This window comes from Perca flavescens, chromosome 11 (assembly GCF_004354835.1).
Source record: "Perca flavescens isolate YP-PL-M2 chromosome 11, PFLA_1.0, whole genome shotgun sequence".
Lineage (NCBI taxonomy): Eukaryota > Metazoa > Chordata > Actinopteri > Perciformes > Percidae > Perca > Perca flavescens.
The window spans coordinates 2,071,090-2,088,589 of NC_041341.1; the positions used below are offsets into that span (position 1 = coordinate 2,071,090).

Consider the following 17,500-nt stretch of genomic DNA (forward strand, 5'->3'; position numbering starts at 1 on the left):
AGCTGTAGTTCACTGACGAGAGCTGTAGTCCACTTACGAGAGCTGTAGTCCACTGACGAGAGCTGTAGTTCCCTTACGAGAGCTGTAGTCCACTTACGAGAGCTGTAGTCCACTGACGATAGCTGTAGTCCACTGACGAGAGCTGTAGTCCACTGACGAGAGCTCACTGACGAGAGCTGTAGTTCCCTTACGAGAGCTGTAGTTCATTTACGAGAGCTGTAGTTCACTGACGAGAGCTGTAGTTCCCTTACGAGAGCTGTAGTTCCCTTACGAGAGCTGTAGTTCCCTTACGAGAGCTGTAGTTCCCTTACGAGAGCTGTAGTTCATTTACGAGAGCTGTAGTTCACTGACGAGAGCTGTAGTTCACTGACGAGAGCTGTAGTTCCCTTACGAGAGCTGTAGTTCCCTTACGAGAGCTGTAGTTCCCTTACGAGAGCTGTAGTTCATTTACGAGAGCTGTAATCCACTTACGAGAGCTGTAGTCCACTGACGAGAGCTGTAGTCCACTGACAAGAGCTGTAGTTCACTGTACTTCGCTGTAGTTCCCTTACGAGAGCTGTAGTTCCCTTACGAGAGCTGTAGTCCACTTACGAGAGCTGTAGTTCCCTTACGAGAGCTGTAGTCCACTTACGAGAGCTGTAGTTCACTGACGAGAGCTGTAGTTCACTGACGAGAGCTGTAGTTCCCTGACGAGAGCTGTAGTTCACTGACGAGAGCTGTAGTCCACTTACGACAGCTGTAGTTCCCTAACGAGAGCTGTAGTTCACTGACGAGAGCTGTAGTCCACTGACGAGAGCTGTAGTCCACTGACGAGAGCTGTAGTCCACTGACGAGAGCTGTAGTCCACTGACGAGAGCTGTAGTTCCCTGACGAGAGCTGTAGTTCCCTGACGAGAGCTGTAGTTCCCTGACGAGAGCTGTAGTTCCCTGACGAGAGCTGTAGTTCCCTGACGAGAGCTGTAGTTCCCTTACGAGAGCTGTAGTCCACTTACGAGAGCTGTAGTCCACTGACGAGCGCTGTAGTTCCCTTACGAGAGCTGTAGTCCACTGACGAGAGCTGTAGTCCACTGACGAGCGCTGTAGTTCCCTGACGAGAGCTGTAGTTCACTGACGAGAGCTGTAGTTCCCTTACGAGAGCTGTAGTCCACTTACGAGAGCTGTAGTCCACTGACGAGAGCTGTAGTCCACTGACGAGAGCTCACTGACGAGAGCTGTAGTTCCCTTACGAGAGCTGTAGTTCATTTACGAGAGCTGTAGTTCACTGACGAGAGCTGTAGTTCCCTTACGAGAGCTGTAGTTCCCTTACGAGAGCTGTAGTTCCCTTACGAGAGCTGTAGTTCACTGACGAGAGCTGTAGTTCACTGACGAGAGCTGTAGTTCACTGACGAGAGCTGTAGTTCCCTTACGAGAGCTGTAGTTCCCTTACGAGAGCTGTAGTTCATTTACGAGAGCTGTAATCCACTTACGAGAGCTGTAGTCCACTGACGAGAGATGTAGTCCACTGACGAGAGCTGTAGTCCACTGACGAGAGCTGTAGTTCACTGTACTTCGCTGTAGTTCCCTTACGAGAGCTGTAGTTCCCTTACGAGAGCTGTAGTCCACTTACGAGAGCTGTAGTTCCCTTACGAGAGCTGTAGTCCACTTACGAGAGCTGTAGTTCACTGACGAGAGCTGTAGTTCACTGACGAGAGCTGTAGTTCCCTGACGAGAGCTGTAGTTCACTGACGAGAGCTGTAGTCCACTGACGAGAGCTGTAGTCCACTTACGAGAGCTGTAGTTCACTGACGAGAGCTGTAGTCCACTTACGACAGCTGTAGTTCACTGACGAGAGCTGTAGTCCACTGACGAGAGCTGTAGTCCACTGACGAGAGCTGTAGTCCACTGACGAGAGCTGTAGTCCACTGACGAGAGCTGTAGTCCACTGACGAGAGCTGTAGTTCCCTGACGAGAGCTGTAGTTCCCTGACGAGAGCTGTAGTTCCCTGACGAGAGCTGTAGTTCCCTGACGAGAGCTGTAGTTCCCTGACGAGAGCTGTAGTCCACTTACGAGAGCTGTAGTTCCCTGACGAGAGCTGTAGTTCCCTTACGAGAGCTGTAGTCCACTTACGAGAGCTGTAGTCCACTGACGAGCGCCTGTAGTTCCCTTTACGAGAGCTGTAGTCCACTGACGAGAGCTGTAGTCCACTGACGAGCGCTGTAGTTCCCTGACGAGAGCTGTAGTTCACTGACGAGAGCTGTAGTTCCCTTACGAGAGCTGTAGTCCACTTACGAGAGCTGTAGTCCACTGACGAGAGCTGTAGTCCACTGACGAGAGCTCACTGACGAGAGCTGTAGTTCCCTTACGAGAGCTGTAGTTCATTTACGAGAGCTGTAGTTCACTGACGAGAGCTGTAGTTCACTGACGAGAGCTGTAGTCCACTTACGACAGCTGTAGTTCACTGACGAGAGCTGTAGTCCACTGACGAGAGCTGTAGTCCACTGACGAGAGCTGTAGTCCACTGACGAGAGCTGTAGTCCACTGACGAGAGCTGTAGTTCCCTGACGAGAGCTGTAGTTCCCTGACGAGAGCTGTAGTTCCCTGACGAGAGCTGTAGTTCCCTGACGAGAGCTGTAGTCCACTTACGAGAGCTGTAGTTCCCTGACGAGAGCTGTAGTTCCCTTACGAGAGCTGTAGTCCACTTACGAGAGCTGTAGTCCACTGACGAGCGCTGTAGTTCCCTTACGAGAGCTGTAGTCCACTGACGAGAGCTGTAGTCCACTGACGAGCGCTGTAGTTCCCTGACGAGAGCTGTAGTTCACTGACGAGAGCTGTAGTTCCCTTACGAGAGCTGTAGTCCACTTACGAGAGCTGTAGTCCACTGACGAGAGCTGTAGTCCACTGACGAGAGCTCACTGACGAGAGCTGTAGTTCCCTTACGAGAGCTGTAGTTCATTTACGAGAGCTGTAGTTCACTGACGAGAGCTGTAGTTCACTGACGAGAGCTGTAGTTCACTGACGAGAGCTGTAGTTCACTGACGAGAGCTGTAGTTCCCTTACGAGAGCTGTAGTTCATTTACGAGAGCTGTAGTTCACTGACGAGAGCTGTAGTTCACTGACGAGAGCTGTAGTTCCCTTACGAGAGCTGTAGTTCCCTTACGAGAGCTGTAGTTCATTTACGAGAGCTGTAGTTCATTTACGAGAGCTGTAGTTCACTGACGAGAGCTGTAATCCACTGACGAGAGCTGTAGTCCAGCTGTAGTCCACTGACGAGAGCTGTAGTCCACTGACGAGAGCTGTAGTCCACTGACGAGAGCTGTAGTCCACTGACGAGAGCTGTAGTCCACTGACGAGAGCTGTAGTCCACTGACGAGAGCTGTAGTCCACTGACGAGAGCTGTAGTCCACTGACGAGAGCTGTAGTTCCCTGACGAGAGCTGTAGTTCCCTGACGAGAGCTGTAGTTCCCTGACGAGAGCTGTAGTTCCCTGACGAGAGCTGTAGTCCACTTACGAGAGCTGTAGTTCCCTGACGAGAGCTGTAGTTCCCTTACGAGAGCTGTAGTCCACTTACGAGAGCTGTAGTCCACTGACGAGCGCTGTAGTTCCCTTACGAGAGCTGTAGTCCACTGACGAGAGCTGTAGTCCACTGACGAGCGCTGTAGTTCCCTGACGAGAGCTGTAGTTCACTGACGAGAGCTGTAGTTCCCTTACGAGAGCTGTAGTCCACTTACGAGCTGTAGTCCACTGACGAGAGCTGTAGTCCACTGACGAGAGCTCACTGACGAGAGCTGTAGTTCCCTTTACGAGAGCTGTAGTTCATTTACGAGCTGTAGTTCACTGAGAGCTGTAGTTCACTGACGAGAGCTGTAGTTCACTGACGAGAGCTGTAGTTCACTGACGAGAGCTGTAGTTCCCTTACGAGAGCTGTAGTTCATTTACGAGAGCTGTAGTTCACTGACGAGAGCTGTAGTTCACTGACGAGAGCTGTAGTTCCCTTACGAGAGCTGTAGTTCCCTTACGAGAGCTGTAGTTCATTTACGAGAGCTGTAGTTCATTTACGAGAGCTGTAGTTCACTGACGAGAGCTGTAATCCACTGACGAGAGCTGTAGTCCACTGACGAGAGCTGTAGTCCACTGACGAGAGCTGTAGTCCACTGACGAGAGCTGTAGTCCACTGACGAGAGATGTAGTCCACTGACGAGAGATGTAGTCCACTGAGCCCTTTCACACTAAACTAAGCGCTACTTTTAACCGTCCCCCCACTACTAAAAAAACACTGCATGTCCCTGTTCTGCAGGTATTCCACGCAAAGTGTGAAGTGCACCCTCCTTTAGAAGAAGTCTCCCGGCTAATCCCGCCTTGTACTCACTGAAGTTGGAGAAACAACCAGCTAGCTAGCTCATGTTGTCCTTACCTAGCTACTGAGCATGTGCGACTGCCAACAAAGATGTTACAGCAGTGAGAGGTCTCACTCTGTAGCTAAAACAGAGACCTGAACCCAGGGTGAAAAGAGGAGCTGCAGCAATGTGCAGTACAACTAAAATATGGTGTTTTTTTTTTTTTTAAATTAGGCTAAATCATATTCTGGTACAACCTCTAAATACCATTATGAACCTGAAAATGAGAACAATATGAGCACTTTAAAAACGAACAACAGAATCTTAAAATGTATTCTAAAGGAAACCGGTATAGCCAATGAAGAGAGGCGAGAACAGGTGTAACGTGCTCTTGTTTACGAGTTCAGGTAAAGCCTGGTTCACAGGGGACGATTTTAAAATTGTCGGCCGATTTTCCAATCCTGAGACCCCACACACGGCGATAAAAAAATCACGGGTCTAACAGTTTTGGTGGTAAAGTGTGTGGTGCGCAGCACACGGCAACATCAACACATCACACACGAACCGATTTGACTCCCGAGCATTTCCGGGTCATTCACGGGAAATCTCGCAAAATCCCTCGAGATCAAACGTGACTTCAGAGTAAAACAATCATTGCGGACGAAGAGGATGCAGTGGCCAAATTACCGTTGAAATAAACGTTCGTATATTCGTTTCCATGTACTCTGGTGGACTGCAGTTGTGGATGTGTAGTTATGCCCATCGACTTTATTTATTGTACACAGGCTGCGTGCTTGTTTGTCCCCGGGGGGGGACACCCCACACACAAGGAGAAATCGGGCCAAATAAATCCAACATGTTGGATGATATGATATCCCCGATTTGAGATGGGAGAGGTCCCGAGGTCCTTCCGAGCAGACGAGAGCACTTAACACACCACGCACGGCAGGAATATCTGATCAGATTATTTTACGATAATCGGAGCATCCTTAGGATTGTCGGGAGGGGTGAATCGGGGCTAAAATTGGCCTAATTATCCTGCCGTGTGAACCAGGCTTAAGGAGTCGAGCGGCAGCATTTTGAACCATTTGTAATCTGGAGAGGGAGGCCTGGCTATCGCCTACATATAAACTAGGGCTGGGCGATCTAGAGAACATCAAATATCACGATATTCTTGACCAAATACCTAGATGATGAGATGACATTTTTCATAAATAATCTCCAGAAATGATTTAATGACTAAGTGGGTAAAGGTAAATATTAGAACAGCTAGAGCAGTCTGGTAAGTTCAGAAAATGGCATCACTTTACTGTAATGCAGCCCTTTTAAAACCAGGAAACACTTAGCATATTACGATATTCAAAATCTAAGACTATATCTAGTCTCATATCACGATATCGATGTAACCTCGATAGATTGCCCAGCCCTAATATAAAGCATTACAGTAATCCAGGCGAGTTGTGATAAAAGCATGTGTAACCATCTCAAAATCCTAAACTTTTCTTTCACTCTCACTCCTAACTCTATTTCTGTCTCTGTGTGAGAAATAACTTTTCTCCTCTCATCAAATCACAGCACAAACTCTCTTCTCTAGCTCATTAGCCTGCTTCATATTACATGTCCAAACCGGGCCTAACAGGGCTAACTCTGTGCCGACTGGATGGCCTACATTCCCGCTGCCAGCAGATGATGTGAGCCATTACATAATCCAACAGTTGAGCTGTTGATCTTGTTTTCATGGGCTAAATATTTGGATTCAGGGTTGACCCGCGTTAAGCCCCGCTTGTCCCTGTTTGGCCCAGCTCCTGGGCTATCAGACACTGTCGGGGGTTACATCTGTGGAGATTTACTTAAAGCTGGGCAGCTGCTCTTCGTTACGCTATTAATGATATTGTTCTTATCGATATTATAAGCTCAGTACCGAGGCAATGGATGCCTGGACGAGAGAGGTCATTCTGTTCGCTGTTCTGATCAGATACTTCGGGATTTTAAAAGGGATTTATTGATTTATACTACGCGCGATGTGAGGTCTTGTGTAGCCAGCTCTGTCTCCAAATCGCTGTGGAGGAAGGTCTGGCTACACCACAGATGCATTATGGGATAGGAGAACTAAAAACTCTCTGGGTTGTTCACATTTCTTTAAACCAATCCCAATTGTCTTGGGTGGCGCTAAGCTAAGCTAACGTCCAAATGTGCCTGGCTTTTAAAGGGAATGGAAGATGATCTCTGATTGGTTTATTGCATGTTAAGCCCAAAACACAGCTATGAATTAATGAAGACACTAAGTACAACTACAGCTGGGCGATATATCGATATTATATCGATATTATAAATATTTTTTTCTAATACTATGGGCCAACACTTTAGAGATGCATGTAAATTGCCTCTGTAAATGGTGCCCTGCTGGTAGGTTTTACAACTTGACCTACTTTCACTTAAGTACAGTGCAGTAAAATCAATCAGATGTCCTGATCTGCGTAGCGACAGTACAGTGGTACGTTTGCCTTCAACAGAGCGACAGTAATAACCTAACATACCGTCATTACTGAGTTTAAACTACATTCATGGTTATGTTTGCACTGAATAACGCATGAACAGATGCGCAATATTAGCTCACGCATAAACTAGCACCCTCGTGAATTAGCCTACTGTTGCTAACGTACATTCATAAATCCTGTATGACATCGTCCCGTACCTACAGAACCTCAGACTGACTTATTGATGCACGCACACATACAGTAGTGTCGGCAAACTTAGTCCGATGAGGGGAGAAAGGAAAGTGTGATAGCGTTCCACTTTTAAAGCTTTTTTCTCTCTCACTCGAGACCACTGTGTCCAGCGTTACTAGAAGGTAGAGCGAGCTACAGCCGACAGGGAGAGAGAGAGAGAATGTATCACTACAGCCGATCAGCAGTCTGCTCAAAGCGATGGTCTTTTTCACAAATAGGTTTCACGTAAAGGGGGGAAAAAGTAGCTTCCACTTAAGGAGCCCTATGTCCTGTCTTTGTGTCTTTGTTAGTTTAAGACCATCCAGCGCCCGCGACTAGGATTAGTGTGTTTGACCATGTCGGCCAGCCATCACGATGGACGAAGATATCGTCCATCGGCACAACCCTACCGTCAAACTAACAAAAAGTGGATTTGGACGCGCCCTAAACGCACCTGCGCCAGGCGCTTCACGCAGTGCGCTCAGATCGTTAAAGAGACGCCAAATGTACAGTACAGGCCAAAAGTTTGGACACCCCTTCTCATTCAATGAGTTTACTTTTTATTTTCATGACTATTTACTAGAGATGTTCCGATACCGATACCAGTATCGGTATCGGCTCCGATACTGCCTAAAACGCTGGTATCAGTATCTGGAAGTACTGGAGTTTATGCACCGATCCGATACCACGTAATAAAGCCCTAAAGAAAATCTACGTTAAAAGTAGTTTATTTATGTTCTTTTTCCATTATAACCGACTGTCAAACTGGAGAATAAAAGAAAGTTCTACGACATTCATTGTTTGTCTTTGTTCATGTTTTACAAAGAGTTTAACCTGAGCCAGACCAACAACAAAGATAGAAATCATATCACATCCATACAGGGATAGTAGTATACAGTTGTTAAAACATAATAAAATATATGACCCGCTGGTATCGGATCGGTACTCGGTATCGGCCGATACGCAAGTTCAGGTATCGGAATCGGTATCGGGAAGCAAAAAAGTGGTATCGGACCATCTCTACTATTTACATTGTAGATTCTCACTGAAGGCATCAAAACTATGAATGAACACATATGGAATTATGTACTTAACAAAAAAGTGTGAAATAACTGAAAACATGTCTTATATTTTAGATTCTTCAAAGTAGCCCCCTTTGCTTTTTTTGATAACTCTGCAAACCCTTGGTGTTCTCTCAATGAGCTTCATGAGGTAGTCACCTGAAATGGTTTTACCTTCACAGGTGTGCTTTGTCAGGGTTCATTAGTGGAATTATTTCCCTTATTAATAAAAAAGCAAAGGGTGGCTACTTTGAAGAATCTAAAATATAAGACATGTTTTCAGTTATTTCACACTTTTTTGTTAAGTACATAATTCCATATGTGTTCATTCATAGTTTTGATGCCTTCAGTGAGAATCTACAATGTAAATAGTCATGAAAATAAAAAGGAAACGCATTGAATGAGAAGGTGTGTCCAAACTTTTGGCCTGTACTGTATATGGGGGAGATAGGGTTGGGCGATATGGAGAAAATCAAATATCATGATATTTTTGACCAAATACCTCGATATCGATACCGCAACGATATTGTAGTGTTGACTATCGGTGCTTTCACCAAATATTTTCTAGGGATGCACCGAATATTCGGCCACCGAAAATTTTCGGACAAAAATGGCCCAAAATGGCATTTTCGGTTTTCTGACGAAATACTTTTATCACCGAAACAATACAGCCGAAATGTTGTGATGACGCAACCTGAACGTGTGTCATTACCTGATCCGTTCCACCTGCACGATCCGTTCCGCTGTGGTACGAGGATTCACAACACTTCCTGATCTGTTCCCACGCTAGCCTCCAGCTAACGTTAGTTTAGCTAATATCTAATTCGGCGGACCGCTAGGTGATTATAGCGGGCTGCCATTAGCCTCCACCGGGAAGCTAACGTTAGTTTAGCTAACGGTTAATTTGGCTAACCGCTAGCTGATTGTAATGGTCTGCCGTCAGCCTCCACAGTTAAGCTAACGTTAGTTTAGCTAACAGCTAATTCGGCAAACCGCTAGCTGAGATAGCATGTAAACAGACTTTACTGTGATAAAGCAGAGAAGCTACTCTTCATTAAGAAAAACAGGCCACTTTACCTCAAGAAGTAAAATGGGCTTGTCTTGTGTTTTAAATATGTATTATCTACTTTGCAAATCTGCAATTGAGCAATTCTTGGTGCATTTGTTGTTGTTAAAGTTCTACAGTATAAGTTCAACATATGGGCTATGGCAGTCTTTATTTTGATGCACTATTATGTTGAAGGCCTACAGAGAAAATATTGTTGTATCTTTAAGCAGTTGCACTTGTTCTGAATGCACTTTCTTGTAGTAGTACAGAGAAAAATTTAAAATGCACTTGACCTAAATGCACTTTGTTTTGTTTGTTCATGATAGAACATTTAATTGTAAAACCTTTCTGCAGGCCAGTAGGCCTGTACATTATTATTTAATGTACACAGGAGTAGGGTCAAGTTAAAGATTTAAGTTTAAATTTTATTTTATAGGCTACTGTGCATTGTTGCAGTGTGCTAAATAAATAAATGTGCATAATTTGTAATTGATTTATTCTTTGAAACTTTTTAATATTAATTTATACAATTGCAATGCCTTGATTTTAGTAAAGTTAGTGCACAGTCATAGCCATAAATGCAATGGTACTAATAATTGGCATAATTTGTTTCGGTTTTCTGTCTTGGTTTCCTCTTTTTCGGTTTCGGACAAGAATTTTCATTTCGGTGCATCCCTAATATTTACACAATGAGATTGTTGATGAATAATCATCAGTAATGTGGATATAATGACTAAGTGGGGAAAAGCAAATAATAGAACAGTTACAGTCTGGTAAGTTCAGAAAATTACATCACTTTACTGTAATGCAGCCTTTAAAACCAGGAAAAGACACTTAAGTTATATAGACCTTTTTCACGGCAGACATGTTGACATGTCATAGTAGTAAAAGCACAGGTGTATTCAAAACCATTACTGATGGCTGCATTCCACTTAGGAGAGGTCCTGGTATTAAACCATTACTGATGGCTGCATTCCACTTAGGAGAGGCCCTGGTATTAAACCATTACTGATGGCTGCATTCCACTTAGGAGAGACCCTGGTATTAAACCATTACTGATGGCTGCATTCCACTTAGGAGAGGTCCTGGTATTAAACCATTACTGATGGCTGCATTCCACTTAGGAGAGGCCCTGGTATTAAACCATTACTGATGGCTGCATTCCACTTAGGAGAGACCCTGGTATTAAACCATTACTGATGGCTGCATTCCACTTAGGAGAGACCCTGGTATTAAACCATTACTGATGGCTGTATTCCACTTAGGAGAGACCCTGGTATTGTTCATGCTGACTCACTGAAATATCTTAATGGGAACTGAGCCATTGTTAAGGTTATCAATCTCAGCTGTGCTTTTCCTACTATGACAAGTCAACATGTCTGCCGTGAAAAAGGTCCATTACATATATTACGATATCCAAAATCTAAGATTCATCAGGTCACTGAAACCGAACTTTTTTAGGAAACTCCTGCCAGGGTGAAGACTTTCAGAAACTGTGGTTGCAGCGTAGCCGGTGTAACCAGGAGATTTTGGCTTTTTTTGGATACTGCAGTATCTATCAATAGGGTTGGGTACCGAAACTCGGTGCCAATAGGGAACCGGTGCCGACGTAAACGGTAGTAACGAGACCGAATAAGAACGAAAGTTTCGGTGCCTCATTTCGGTGCCTGACTTTACACTTCACCTGACAGCATGTAACGTTAGCCTACCTTTAGCTAGCAGCTGGATTAATCACGGTTAAAATGCTGACAGCTAACGTTAAACAGTGTAAAGTGTGACTGTATTTCACTGTGGAGGACTTCTACAGCGGGATGTAACAATTCATAGATATACAGTATGTTTATATGGTCGGAATTAAACAACACAGACGGTGCGTTCACTCGCAGCTGCCGTTGTCGGAATTAAACAACACAGACGGTGCATTCACTTGCAGCTGTCATTGTCGGAATTAAACAACACAGATTCACTTAAAACAGAGTGACAGTAATTGTAAAATACCCTTTTCCCATCTGGGGTTCAACAGCAATTTACTGGTGAAATAAGTTATTGTTATTGTTATTACGTTATTAAATCTTTAATTTTGACCATGGCCTTAGCAATAAACAAGTCACTGACTGTTGTTTACTACCCTTATTTTCTTCTTTTTTTTTTTTTTAACTTTATTGAAAAGTACCGGTTCAGGCACCGTTTAGGCACCGGCACCGTTTTTAAAAGTATCGATTTAGCACCGGAATCGAAAAAAAACCAAACGATACCCAACCCTATCTATCAATGTAATTTAAACATGTCTTAATCAAAGGGAAAATTCCTATTTCAGTTTTTTGAGTTTCTGCTCCAATTCTGAATACCAACACCAACATTTTTGGCCAGCGGGGCAGTTCATTCAGACAGAAGCACGCTGGTGAAAGTGAGGCTTGTGCGGTGCGTTCAAGGGCTGCCACTTCTTAGTGGATTAGTCGACTAATCGGTCGTTTTGGTCTTAGTCGACTAAGATTTCTTTAGTCGATTAGTCATATTTTTATGCTTATCCAAGAAAAGTGAACCTTAAATTTTTAATCGCACTAAATGTTCTCTCGAGGTCACGAATAAACATCCACACTCGAGCAAACACGATGTGTTGAAAAGTTTGTTTCGGATTTTCCTAATTTTACATTGTAGTCAAAAATACAAAGTGTGTATGTGTGTTCTTGTTTAACTATATTCGCGGGGTCCAAAAACCGTGAGTCCACTATACTTGTGGGGTCCCGACAGCTTTGTGGGGACCAAAATGCTGGACCTCACAAGGTTAAAGGGCTGTTTGAGGGTTAAGACTTGGTTTTAGGATTAGGGATAGAATTAGGTTATGGTTAGGGTGAGGGTAAGGGTTAAGGTTAGGCATTTAGTTGTGATGGTTAAGGGTTAAGGTTAGGTATTTAGTTGTGATGGTTAAGGTTAGGGTAAGGGTTAAGGTTAGGCATTTAGTTGTGATGGTTAAGGTTAGGGTAAGGGTTAAGGTTAGGCATTTAGTTGTGATGGTTAAGGTTAGGGTAAGGGTTAAGGTTAGGCATTTAGTTGTGATGGTTAAGGTTAGGGTAAGGGTTAAGGTTAGGTATTTAGTTGTGATGGTTAAGGTTAGGGTTAGGGTTAAGGTTAGGCATTTAGTTGTGATGGTTAAGGTTAGGGTTAGGGTTAAGGTTAGGCATTTAGTTGTGATGGTTAAGGTGAGGGTAAGGGTTAAGGTTAGGCATTTAGTTGTGATGGTTAAGGTTAGGGTAAGGGTTAAGGTTAGACATTTAGTTGTGATGGTTAAGGTTAGGGTAAGGGTTAAGGTTAGGCATTTAGTTGTGATGGTTAAGGTTAGGGTAAGGGTTAAGGTTAGACATTTAGTTGTGATGGTTAAGGTGAGGGTAAGGGGCTAGGGAATGCATTATGTCAATGACGGGTCCCCACAAAGATATTGAGACAAACCTGAGTGTGTGTGTATGTGTCTTTATGTTTTTCTGTGTGTGTCTGTTCCTTTGTTTGTGTGTGTGTGTGTGCGTGTGTGTGTGTGTGCGAGTGTGAGTGTCTGTATGTGTGAGTTTCTGTGTGTGCGGTCCGTTTAGGAGCCGGTGCTGTGTTGTCGCCTGGTTTCGGTACCCAATCCTGGTGACAGAGAGGTGTGTGTGTGTGTGTATGTGTGTGTGTGTGTGTGTGTGTGTGTGTGTGACAGTAAGGTTTACCTCACAACTCTTGAGAAGTGCTCCCCTCTTCCCTGAACCTCTCGTCTAAACACACACGGCCACTGCTTTTACCTTACAAGGACAGTTCCCTCGCGGGTACATTACATTTGACCATACTGTACTACTTAATGTAGCAGCTAGCCTCCTGAGGGAAATGAAATGCTCAAAATCAGCTGATCTGCACGATGCATTTCAGACATAGAAAGTAATATGAGCAGAGGAAACCCCCCAAATCTGGTTCATTTTGTGAGCTAAAATATGTGAATAGTTGTGTGATTATCTCAGGTTATTGTGATGGCAGTAGTCAAGTCAAATGTATTTATTTATAGAGGTCATTTTAAAAGGGGGGTCGACCGAAAGCTTAAAAGAGAAATTTAAGATACAAAACAAACTAAAGAGATAAATAACTTTTTCAAAAACAAAACAACTTTATTATAGGGCTGTGCTCGATTGAAGAAATTCTTAGTCGACTAACACATATTCAACTGTATCGACTAATCGATTAGTTGATTTAATCGACAGATCTGTAAATATGAGTTTCTCCGCAAGGAGTCGTGCTAAAAGCACCACTTTAATTCTTGTGTTTACCAGAGATGTGCTCGTACGTTTCTTGGAAATAAGTCATTCAGCATGAACTAATGGACTAAAGAGATCTAAAAAGACTAAGACCAAAACGATCGACTAATCGACTAAGCGGGAGCAGCCCTACTTTATTATAATAATAATAATTCATAACAGAGAGCAGACTGATGTCACAAAGTGGCGTATATGTGTGACACGCCAATTCGTATGCCATTATTGCCGTGTTATCAAGACGCACACTCGCTTTTTCAGCGTGATTATCAACGTTTGGCCTCCATTGACTTACATTACCTTGCGATTGCGTGTGAATTTACGCTTCTTTTCCTAAAACCCAACCGGTAGCCTGACAAGCCCAGACCCACATCCAGATGTTGAGTCTGGGGGAACTCCCCATTGGTCAGGGCTCAATCCGAGGGGGCGGGACCAACGGTTGTCTTTCAAATTCCCTCTGCACACGATAGGATAGCGCTACAACCAATCAGAGCAACCATAGCTGGTAGATTAAACTTTAAACTCTGAACACATCTTCCCTTTTTTAAGAATGACTTTGGTGCCGTTCTTTGTTCTTTTCTCAAAGAAAAGCTGAACTCCAAGTCTTCCAGAAGACCTCTGTTCACCAGCAATAAGCCCCGCCCACCGGCTCTATACACGATGTGATTGGCCTGACCAGAGCTTGGTTTTTCCAGCTCGCAAAGCCAACGGAGAGTTGCTAGACTGACCCCGGCTGCAGATTACATTTGCTGCCACCAGGGGTGGCGTCTAGATTTCTAGGCTACCGGCCAGTTCTTCTTCTCCTAAACCCAACTGGTTCTTCTTCTCCTCCTAAACCCAATTGGTCCTAAACCCAACTGGTTCTTCTCCTAAACCCAATCGGTCCTAAACCCAACTGGTTCTTCTCCTAAACCCAACTGGTTCTTCTGCTCCTAAACCCAATCAGTCCTAAACCCAACTGGTTCTTCTCCTAAACCCAACTGGTTCTTCTCCTAAACCCAATCGGTCCTAAACCCAACTGGTTCTTCTCCTAAACCCAACTGGTTCTTCTTCTCCTAAACCCAACTGGTTCTTCTTCTCCTAAACCCAACTGGTTCTTCTTCTCCTAAACCCAACTGGTTCTTCTCCTAAACCCAACTGGTTCTTCTTCTCCTAAACCCAATCGGTCCTAAACCCAACCGGTTCTTCTTCTCCTAAACCCAATCGGTCCTAAACCCAACTGGTTCTTCTCCTAAACCCAACCGGTTCTTCTTCTCCTAAACCCAACCGGTCCTAAACCCAACTGGTTCTTTTTCTCCTAAACCCAATCGGTCCTAAACCCAGCCGGTTCTTTTTCTCCTAAACCCAATCGGTCCTAAACCCAACTGGTTCTTCTCCTAAACCCAACTGGTTCTTCTCCTAAACCCAACTGGTTCTTCTTCTCCTAAACTCAACCGGTCTTAAACCCAACTGGTTCTTCTTCTCCTAAACCCAACCCGTGTGTCACGTTTCCTAAACTCAACGATAATGTGTACCTCCGCTGTATACAGCGTAGACTAGGGCTGTGCTTGATTGAAGAACTTCTTAGTCGACTAACACTCGTTCAACTGTACCGACTAATCGATTAATAATAATAATAATAATAAATTGAATTTATATAGCGCTTTTCATGGACTCAAAGTCGCTTTACAGGGCAGGGTAGATTAAAAACATAACAAAACAAGTAGAACAAAACAAGATTCAGATGAAAAATGGAGGGGGGGCAGGGGGGCTATGGGATTAGTTGATTTAATCGACAGATCTGTAAATCGGAGTTTCTCCTCAAAGAGTCGTGCTAAAAGCACCACTTTAATTCTCGTGTTTACCAGAGATGTGCTCGTAGGTTTCTTGGAAATAAGTCATTCAGCATGAAAAAGCTTAAGAAAGTGGGCGTGTATGAACACGATTACTCGTTGACTTCTGGAAAGATTTTGTAGTTATTGAACTTAAAAAAAACAGCGGAAAAAGTTACATAAATCATCAGTAAAAAACAAAACAAACCCAACTGTGAAATTTACCTTAATATTTGTCCTATTTAAACTTTATTTTTTCATTCAGAACACACAAGAGAAAAAAAGAGTTTACTTATAACTAATAATTGTTTTTGTGATCATTGGGAGCCGAAATCATAATCACGATTAAATTGCGATTAATTGCACAGCCCTACTAAGCAGCTACTTGTAGCCTGAGGATGGATCTCCGAACGAGAGAGAAAAGGGTTATTTCGTGAAAAGTAGAAAGTCCCAAAGCCCTTTCCTCAACTGACTTATCGATGAATCGTTGTTGCTCAGCTGTTTTTTTTGTCGAAGCAGGTAGACTAAGAGTGCGTTGGTACAATGACAATAACACTGCTGACTTAACTCCAGTGAGTGAGCAAACTATTTTAGCTTTTTTAAAACTGTGAAATGATTTTTGTGATCTCGCTCAGGTTCTGAAAACTGCCCGAGCTTCTAAAAACAAAAACAACAACAAGCCCCGTCTTTTCCAACAAAAAAAACGCTCGGCTTGTTTCGCCCCCGCAGGAGCTGTTCCTGGCACTGGCGCTGAAGGTGGAGGCTGACACACACACACACACACACACACACACACACACACACACACACACCTCCTGTAGTGGTACCATGTGTTTCCAATGAGCAGCAGGAGTTTGAGTTACATTACAACGAGCTCTGCTGAGAGATAACCAGGACCAGCTGCTAGAAAACCTGCTCGAGCTACATTTACACTGCTACGTTTCCCCCCTCTCATTCCCCCTGCTCTGGCGTTTCCCCCTCTCATTCCCCTCTCTCATTTCCCCTGCTCTGGCGTTTCCCCCTCTGATTCCCCCTGCTCTGGCGTTTCCCCTCTGATTCCCCCTGCTCTGGCGATTCCCATCTCTCATTCCCCTTGCTCTGGAGTTTCCCTCTCATTCCCTCTCTCATTCCCCTCTCTCATTTCCCCTGCTCTGGCGTTTCCCCTCTCTCATTCCCCCTGCTCTGGCGTTTCCCCCTCTGATTCCCCCTGCTCTGGCGATTCCCATCTCTCATTCCCCTTGCTCTGGAGTTTCCCCCTCTCATTCCCCTCTCTCATTCCCCTCTCTCATTCCCCCTGCTCTGGCAATTCCCCTCTCTCATTCCCCCTGCTCTGGAGTTTCCCCCTCTCATTCCCCCCTCTTATTCCTCCTGCTCTGGCCTTTCCCCCTTCTCATTCCCCCTTTCCCCCTGTCATTCCCCCTGCTCTGGCGTTTCCCCCTCTCATTCCCCCTTTCCCCTGTCATTCCCCCAGCTCTGGCGTTTCCCCCTCTCATTCCCCCTTTCCCCCTGTCATTCCCCCCTGCTCTGGCGTTTCCCCTCTCATTCCCCCTTTCCCCCTGTCATTCCCCCTGCTCTGGCGTTTCCCCCTCTCATTCCCCCTTTCCCCCTCAAACTGAGTCGTTTTTAGGAGAGGAGGATCCTGCATTTTTTCTGTATTCACATTATTTATTAAAATGTGGTAATTTCACGGTATATTTTGCCGACGCCAACTTCAGTTTCCACGCCGATGTGGTCCGCTTGTTCACATTTTCTCCAAAACGAATAATACATTACATACATAACAGCAGGAATGTGACTGTTGGTCTGTCTTCATTAAAAAAAGAGGTCAGAGGAATCGGAGCGTACATATGATTACACGCAGATCTGATTTGATTTATGTACATGAACCTCATGCATTTAGCTGGATTTGGAGAAAAAAAGTGTGTGTGTGTGTGTGTGTGTGTGTGTGTGTGTGTGTGTGTGTGTGTGTGTGTGTGTGTGTGTGTGTGTGTGTGTGTGTGTGTGTGTGTGTGTGTGTGTGTGTGTGTGTGTGTGTGGCTGTGCCCTGCCCTCGGGCCAGAGGAGGCAGCCCTCCAACTAGGTCAACGCTAACAGGACATCAGATGGCTGCTGGGAAAAATAAAGAGAGAGAGAGAGAAAATAAAGAGATGTAATGAGGATTTGATGAGGAGAGCGAAGAGAGATGGACAGAGGAAGAAAGATGGGACTGAAAAGATTCCTAGTTCTGGGTTAGAGTGCTTCTGTAACTGTGTGTGTGTGTGTGTGTGTGTGTGTGTGTGTGTGTGT

The 17,500-nt window shown here is 44.6% G+C and overlaps 1 protein-coding gene across 1 annotated transcript in view; it reads left to right on the forward strand.

Annotated features, from left to right (window-relative positions):
* Positions 1-17,500, forward strand: part of LOC114564388 (abl interactor 2) — a 69,687-nt gene that overhangs the window by 3,452 nt on the left and 48,735 nt on the right. The gene's annotated exons all lie outside the window — the stretch shown is intronic.